The following is a 1,269-nucleotide window of genomic DNA, read 5'->3' on the forward strand; positions in this document are numbered from 1 at the left end:
TATATCAAAAATATTATATAGTCACATGTACTTTGATTAAAATATGATTTATTGTTTCTCTGAAATTCAGATTTAACTTGCCAGCCTGTGGTTTCACTTGCTAAATCTGGCAACTTTAAGTATGGAGAACCTGCTACAAGTATGTTTTGGGGTTGATGGATGGGATGTGTGTTAATGGAACTGTGTCTGAATAGGGAGTTCTCAAATGTGAGGTGGTGTTTTGACATCATATTATGAAAGTACCCTGCTCAAAGTTCAGATTTGTACATTATGAGAACACAGAGTTGAGAATAAATGAATATTTTATGAAGATGGATTTTGAATTGAATAATTAAGAATGGTGGATTTCCCAGGATTATATTTTTAAAAGTTTTATTTATTGATTCTAGAGAGAAGGCGATGAAAGGAAGAGAGAAAGAGAGAAACATCAATTTGCTATTCACCCATCTTTGCATTCATTAGTTGCCTTTTTTTCAAAAAGGATTTTATTTATTGATTTTACAGAAAGGGGGGGGGACGAGAAGTATCAACTCATAGTTGCTTTACTTTAGCTGTTCATTGCTTGTTTATTGTTTGTTGTATGTGCCTTGACCAGGCAAGCCCAGGGTTTTGAACTGGCAACCTTGACATTACAGGTTAACACTCTATCTACTGAGCCACTGCAGGTCAGGATCATTGTTTGATTCTTGTACGTGCCTTGACCTGGGATTGAACCCGCAACCTTAGTGTAGAGAGAGGACGCTCTAACGTAGTGGTCCCCAACCTTTTTTGGGCCACGGACCGGTTTAATGTCAGAAAATATTTTCACGGACCGGCCTTTAGGGTGGGACGGATAAATGTATCACGTGACCGAAACAAGCATCAAGAGTGAGTTTTAGACAGATGTAACAGAGGGGATCTGGTCATTTTTAAAAAATAAAACATCGTTCAGACTTAAATATAAATAAAACAGAAATAATGTAAGTTATTTATTCTTTCTCTGCGGACCGGTACCAAATGGCCCAAGGACCAGTACCGGTCTGCAGCCCGGGGGTTGGGGACCACTGCTCTATCCAATTGAGCTACCCAGCCAGGGCTCCCAAGAATATTATTCATACATATAACATAATAGGTCGGACATAGTGCCTGCCTGCCCCACCTTCTATCCCCATAATTCTAGCTTTATGAATTTGTTTCTCAAGTCACTCATGTACACTGACTCACTGATGTCTCAGGGCCTCCCTCCATCAAGCTGGCCTCTGACTAAGTCAGTGGTAGCTGAGTCCACAG

This window comes from Saccopteryx leptura, chromosome 1 (assembly GCF_036850995.1).
Source record: "Saccopteryx leptura isolate mSacLep1 chromosome 1, mSacLep1_pri_phased_curated, whole genome shotgun sequence".
Lineage (NCBI taxonomy): Eukaryota > Metazoa > Chordata > Mammalia > Chiroptera > Emballonuridae > Saccopteryx > Saccopteryx leptura.